The sequence below is a fragment of the Rhinopithecus bieti genome, unplaced genomic scaffold (genome assembly GCF_001698545.2).
Source record: "Rhinopithecus bieti isolate Rb0 unplaced genomic scaffold, ASM169854v2 scaffold_15643, whole genome shotgun sequence".
Taxonomy (NCBI): domain Eukaryota; kingdom Metazoa; phylum Chordata; class Mammalia; order Primates; family Cercopithecidae; genus Rhinopithecus; species Rhinopithecus bieti.
In genome coordinates, this window is record NW_016808215.1 from 477930 (window position 1) to 484874 (window position 6945).

Below are 6945 nucleotides of genomic sequence, written 5' to 3' on the forward strand. Positions count from 1 at the left end.
GCTCTGTCGCCCGGGCTGGAGTGCAGTGGCCGGATCTCAGCTCACTGCAAGCTCCGCCTCCCGGGTTCACGCCATTCTCCTGCCTCAGCCTCCCGAGTAGCTGGGACTACAGGCGCCCGCCAGGTCGCCCGGCTAGTTTTTTGTATTTTTAGTAGAGACGGGGTTTCACCATGTTAGCCAGGATGGTCTCGATCTCCTGACCTCGTGATCCGCCCGTCTCGGCCTCCCAAAGTGCTGGGATTACAGGCTTGAGCCACCGCGCCCGGCCAAAGTGCAATGATTTTAATGTAACATAGTATGAAAAGTTCACAGATATGGTGTGTACCAGCTAATCACATCCCTTACTCCTCAGCCCCACCACAACTTGGGGAGGGCAGCAGCCTGTATTCCTGGAACAGCCAGCTGGGACCTGGGTGGGCAGTGTGACTTTGTCTTCCAAAAACTTCAGGGTTGTGCAGTTTGGTGGGTTTTGTGTTACTTTGAGGGACCAGCACAGATGACTGCCTCGATTTTAGCTCCATCAGTCACAGAAGCTTTCCCCAGAAGCATCTATTGGAAGATTAAAGGGCTAATGGACCTTTTCTTCTCCCCCTTTTTATAGCCAGATATTTAAGTAAATCTTTGTCTGGTACTAACTGACTGCAGAGATGATGGAACAGAAACTTCAGTGACCACATACAATAAGGAATATACAATTTGCCAAAAGAGTTTTAAAAAGTCTGACAGCTCCAGCCCTCAACAAGCAGAAATCAGCCATGCCTGAGGAATGGGAAAACTGAATCTCCAGAGGTACCACATTATACTCAAAATGCCCAGTTCTAACAAAAAATTACAAAGCATACAATGAAACAGGAAAATAGGGTGCCCATTCACAAGAAAAAAAGAATTTGACAGAAACCATTCCAGAGAAAGCCTAGACATTGAGTGAACTATCCAATATGCTCAATGAGCCTAAAGAAACCATGGACCAAGAGCTAAAGGAAATCAGGAAAACAATATATGAACAAAATGAAAATATCAATAAAAGGATAGAAATTATAAAAAAAAAAAAAAAGGAACCAAACAAATTCTGGAGTAAAGCAACTGAAATGAAAATTTCAGTAGTGGATTCAGCAGAAGAAAGATTCAGCAAACTTGAAAATGAGTCATTTGAAATTACTGCACTAGAGGAGCAAAAAGAAAAAGGAATAATGAACAATGAAGAGAGCCGGAGGGATTGATGGGATACCATCAAGTACACCAACATACACATCTTAAGAGTCCCAGAAACAGAAGAGAGATAAAAGTACAGAAAAAAAATGTGAGGAAAGAATGTCTGAAAACTTCCAAAATCTGACAAAAGGCAGGAATACACATATGCAAGAGACGCAACAACTTCAGGCAGGATAAACCCAAAGAGACTCATATCTAGACACATTATAGTCAAATTATGGAAACCCAAAGACAAAAAGACTTCAAAACACAGGAAGAAAGCAGAAGCCTAACACATACAAGAATCCTCAACAAGACTAACAGCTAATTTCTCATCAGAAACCATGGAGAACAGAAAGTAGTAGGATGGTATACTGAAAAGTCCCAAAAGAAAAAACACTGTCAACCAAGAATTCTACACCAGCAAAAACTGTCCTTTAAGAATAAAGGTAAAATTAAGACATTTCCAGAAAAAACAAAAGCCGAAAGAGGTGATTACCAGTAGACCTACTCTAGAAGAAATGTTAGAGGGAGTGTTTCAGGTGAAAGTGAAAGGTCACAAAACAGTAATTACAAGCCATAAGAAGAAATAAAGAACATTGGTAATGGTAACTACATTAGTAAATATAAAAGTTAGTATTATTGTACTTTTGATTTGTTGATTTAAAAGACAAATGCATAAAATAATAACTATAAATCTGTCTTAAAGTAACCCGGCATTTCAAAGCAATAGCTGATTATAAAACTAGAGCAGAGAAATTTCATACAAGATGAACCTCTGACACCTTGTTTATCAGAAAATCAGGAGGTACTTAAAAGAGTATGCCAAAAAGCCATATCATGAAAGGATTCCCACTGACCAAATCTGGAGCAAGCTCCAACACTTTGAGCTTCAAAATAAATAACAGAAAAAACAGAATATAGCCCATTGACTAGAAATCCAACATATGAATAAATGGAAAGTTTGAAGAGGAACACAATATTTATTTATTGAGACAGGGTCTTGCTCTGTCACCCAGGCTGGAGTGTGGTGACACAATGTTAGCTCACTACAGCCTCAACCTCTTAGGCTCAAGCAATCCAGTCATCTCAGCCTCCCCAGTTGCTGGGACTACAGGTGTGCACCACCAGAGCCCAGCTAATTATTTTGTATTTTTTAAAGAGATGGGGTTTTGCCATGTTGCCCCATGCTGGTCTCGAACTCCTGGCCTCAAGCAATCCACCCGTCTCAGCCTCCCAAAGTGCTGGGATTACAGGTTTGAGCCACCACTGTGCCCAGTTCTACAATATTCAATAGTTTCAAAGTTCCTCCCTATAAAATACTTATGGAAGGGAAAAAAAGCAACTGCACAAGGGGGAAGCCAGCAGACACCACCTTAATCAAGTACTCAGAGTGAATAACATGAGTAATGACAAATCATTCATACTACCCAACAAAATGCAGGGAGAAGAATGCAGCATCGATTCTGTGATAATCCTGCCAAAGATCCATACTCTAAATCTAATCATGAAGAAAGAGCAGACAAACCCAAACTGAGGAACACTGTACAAAATAACTGGCCTGTAATCTTCAAAAGCATCACAGACATATGTGCAAGTCAAGGAAAGACATGTGAACTGTTTCAAACTGAAAGAGACTAAACAATCCAAATTCCACAAACAAGAACAACAAAACAATACATTATCTGGCCCCTTCCTATCTCCCTGGAGTAATTTCTTAGTACATATTCCTTTAATAACTCTACCCTAGACTTCTGGTAAAGTTCCTTTCCAACAACAGGGCCTTTGCATTTGCTGTTCACTGTGATTGATCTGTTCTTCTCCCACATATTCACATAGCTTGAATATCTCTATTGAACATCTGTTCAAGAAAGCATTCCTTGACCATCTTATCTAAATTAGCCCTGTTCGTCCCCATCATTTTCTATTCCCTTACACTGTTTACCTTTTCCAAAGAATTTGGTTCATTACACACTATTTATTTATTCACTTACTTATTTGATGTTTCTCCTTTACTACAAAGTAAACTGCATGAAAATAGGCAAGTTATTAAAACTTGTTCATGATTCAATTAATAGTGCTCAGCACAAGGCTGGCCAGAAGTAGATATTCAATATAATACTTGCAGAATTTATAAAATCTGGTTTCTTTGACAATGGTTACAAAATAAATGTCCTATAATGCAAATCCAGCCCCTTGGCCATTAAAGGAGAGAGGTGATTGTAGGGAGGGCCCAAGAATGGTGTAAAGCTCACTGAGGGATGGGGAAGGTCAATGTGTTTAACGAACCCATTTCTAACCCAGCAAGTATAAAAACATACCCTTGGGAAGGGGGAGAAGAAATTCACCTGGTTTCTTCAAAGATAGCCCTGGAATTTCCAGTGCAGAAAACTGATGATGCAAACAGGAGACTAAATTATTTCAGGCAGATGACCTTACCCAGTGACACCAAGTTACTATAGTTCTCCAACATCACATCCACGTACAAGTCCCTCTGAGCAGGGTCCAGGCATTCCCACTCCTCCTGAGAGAAGTCGATGGCCACATCCCTGAATGTCACCAACCCCTAAAACCAAAAACCCATGTATTACTTGTGAAATTAAAGAAAACATTTCCAAGAGGGAAAAAGAGGGTATGAAGGATAAACTACAAAGAAGGGGAGAAATACAATAATCAAGGAGGCTGAAAGCCTCTGATATAGGAAGGGAAAAGCAAGAAAATCAGTGTGACTAAAGCAGAATGTCAACATGTTCTAGAAGACTCCTGTTACAGCAGAAAAAACTTCCCGGATGCTATAAGATAACTCAGCTATCCAGACCTGTCTGGTAATATATTTTTAAAATCTCAGTTTCTTCTCTGTTAAATAAAAAGTGCATGTGTGTATACATCATGCATATTGACAATGTGCTACGTGCCTTTCTCATAAATTATTTGTAAAAGTGAATTGCTCACCATCTTTCCCCTTTAAGAAATAAAAACAAGGCCTGGTGCAATGGTTCATGCCTGTAATCGCGAGCACTTTGGGAGGCTGAGGCGAGCAAATCACTTGAGGTCAGGAGTTCGAGACCAGCCTGGCCAACATGTGAAACCCCATCTCTACTAACAATACAAAAATTAACCAGGTGTGGTGGCAGATGCCTGTAATCCCAGCTACTTGGGAGGCTGAGGCAGAAGAATCGCTTGAACCTGGGAGGTGGAAGTTGCAGTGAGCCGAGGTTGCACCACTGCACTACAGCCTGGGTGACAGCAAGACTCTGTCTCAAAAAGAAAGAAAGAAATAGGAAAACATGAAAACTTTTTCCCAAATGTACTACAAAACCTTTATTTTATAAAACCGATTCCCATTAAATTAGGGACTATCAACAAGACTCAAATACATCACTGTTAGATTACATCATAAGCATTTTTTCTTATGATGAATAAATTTTTTTATTTGTTGCAATTCATTTTATCCTCTCAATATATGAGCTTAATCACTCAATTACATCTGTACATTTAGGCTGAACAAAACTTCTGTAGATTTTCTTGATTGTGGAAATATATTATCATCTAGACCTTAGGCATCATCTTATCTGTTACTATCAACTACCCCTCGCTTAGTACGTTACTTGTTCCTGAATTAGAGGATGCTGATACAGGACACATGAAGACACTGATATAGGATGTTGCACATGACACAAATGTCACTCATGACCTACACATCCTGGTTGATGACAAAATGATTTCAAAGTCAACTGGTTCAAAATCCACTGGTGATGGAGTCCTTTGGTGACTCCAGAGAACACTGGTCTTCATCTCTTAGGAAACTCCTGGAAAGAACCACTAACTCCCCTCTCTCTAATCTGAAGCGCCTCCCAACACATGCAACTTCACATAAACCGAGGTTGAGACCAAGAAACCCCAAAGTCCATCTTATCTCTGTGGAAAACTTGGGTCTATGGAGAAGTTCCAAGGTTTTGCATGTGGTCCAATGGGACCCTCATCACTAACTAATCACACTGCAGACCTGACATGGGAATGAGAAACTCGGGTAAGGGAAATGGTGCCGATGTGGCCAATCAGAGATGATACCAAAAGGCATCACCCAAGACAGTCAAGATGGTTAAACATGAAAGTGCTCCCAGAGAATGCATAAACAACTAACATCACTCTTCCAGGTGACCATCCAGCTGTCTAATGACAGAGTGTCTTTGGTAGCCACCTTCTAAAATCAGCATCTTACCCTAAATTAAAAAATACTGCTGTTTTCAAAATCCCTGCAGTCTTTCATTCTCTTCCCTTTCCTCCTTTATATGACTCACGTTGGTGCCTTTGATGGAGGAAATCAATGCACTATTGGTTTTCTTTGCATACAAGTAAAAGTGTGTTGTTAACTATTTCTTTGAGTTATCCTTAACAGAAGCTTAAGTATTTCCCTCAGAAGATGCCACTGCTCTATCACTGCTCTTACTAGAAGACTGGGAACACAGGAGATGTTAAGTAACATCTTCAATTAATATGACATTGATTAAAAAGGGGAGGGCTACAAGGGGAGGACACTAAGCTATTTGGCACCATCCTCCACTGGAATAGGAAGAACTGAGAAGCGGGTTCAGGGATGGAGTTCTGTCAGAGAGAAGGCTTTAGGAAAATTAAAAAAAAAAAAAGATTCACACGCCCTGAAAATCACAGTATTTCATGGAGAGAAAAATACCAACTTACATCAGTCATGGTTCTGGAATTGCAAGAACTAATTAATGCTCCATGGGATTCCTCTATTGGTGAAGCACAGAATCCAGAAAAGCCAGAACTGGGGAGGGAAAACGAAGTGTTAAACCAGGTGTGCCTCAGTGATCCCATCCTGACTTACGCTAATAGAAGATCTTATCTTCTCCATGCCTGCTTCTGCTACACACCCCACGTGCCATTTATGGAATCCAAACTTTCACCTAAACCCCAAAGTTCTTCAGCAGGGAGGTTTCTGGCAGTGTCTGGTTCTGAGGATGTGAACCTGGACCTGGGATCTGACGATTCAGTCCTGCCCAGGAGATCGGATCATCCTCCTTCCATTCCTACCTCTCAGGAATACCTGTCATGGTCCACGCTAGAATGTCCTTCACGGGCTCAGGACTGAAAGAAGTTGATCAAGACAGGGGAGCTGGACAGAATGTATAAAGAATTCATCGGGAACCCAAAAAGCTGACTTTCCAATGCATATATCAGTAATATTCATGACACGGAACATCATGCAATGAGTACATGCTAACTTAGGGAAATAAGATATACTCAATAGAAAAAGGAGGTTATGAGATTTATGGTATGATTACATTTATAAAATACATACATATCAATACAGAAAGACTGACAATCACATCAATAGATAAAAAATGTTTAGAGTTATACATCTCAAGAAAGAAACAAAAAATAAAAAATAAAATTACATATCTATATATATTAATAACATTTATCTTTTCATTATGATCATGTTTTTTGTTTAGGTAATCCACATAATCATTGTAACCATGGCCATGCATTACAGGAACTGTATAATTTCTACATATGCCTATGTCTTGCCTAGAAAAAAAAAATGGATGAAATTCCCCAAGTTATGCCATGGATATATTAATAGAATAATATTAGTGTAATAATATTAATATATCCATAGCATAAGTTGGGGAATTTCATCTTTTCTTTTCATTTTTATTTTTTGGGGGTTTTATTTTATTTTATTTTATTTTATTTTATTTTTCGAGACGGAGTCTCGCTCTGTCACCC

At 39.6% G+C, this 6945-nt stretch overlaps 1 protein-coding gene across 3 annotated transcripts in view; it reads right to left on the reverse strand.

The window, feature by feature from the left end:
• ZNF283 (zinc finger protein 283) overlaps positions 1-5974 on the reverse strand; it is an 8713-nt gene extending 2739 nt beyond the window's left edge. The window contains exon 1 of one of the 3 annotated variants that reach the window (XM_017885903.1): positions 5893-5974. The gene's annotated coding sequence lies outside the window, so the exon portion shown is untranslated. Of the gene's footprint in view, positions 1-3512; positions 3595-3630; positions 3723-5892 lie in introns of those variants that run through there. The other 2 variants (XM_017885901.1, XM_017885902.1) reach the window with 2 other exon arrangements.
• Between the last annotated feature and the right edge of the window lie 971 nt (positions 5975-6945).